The sequence below is a fragment of the Bison bison genome, unplaced genomic scaffold, assembly GCF_000754665.1.
Source record: "Bison bison bison isolate TAMUID 2011002044 unplaced genomic scaffold, Bison_UMD1.0 scf7180017848248, whole genome shotgun sequence".
Classification (NCBI taxonomy): Eukaryota; Metazoa; Chordata; class Mammalia; order Artiodactyla; family Bovidae; genus Bison; species Bison bison.
The window spans coordinates 9,545-9,898 of NW_011478821.1; positions in this window are offsets into that span (position 1 = coordinate 9,545).

Here is a 354-nt window from a genome sequence, read left to right on the forward strand (position 1 = left end):
AGTAGTCTTTTTCATTTTTTACAAATCTTTAGGTTTTTTTCCTTTTCTATGTCAAAAATCATTCATGTGGAAGCTATAGATATGAAGAGAGTAAATATAAAATCTTTTGGAATGAGACCATGGAGAAGAACAGTCAGCTTCTGAGTTCTGTCCTTCCAGTGACTTCCATGGTGTGCACATTTTAAAAGGAAGGAAAAGTGGTTTCATACTATATGTACTGTTTTCATCGTAAAGAATAGTTTTCTATACCATAACCATGCCTCCCCCATCCCCACCTCCTGTGTATATGTGGTTTGTAAACCTGATAGTTTTGCAGTTGAAGTAAACAGAGTTTTGATTTACCTATAGCTATAT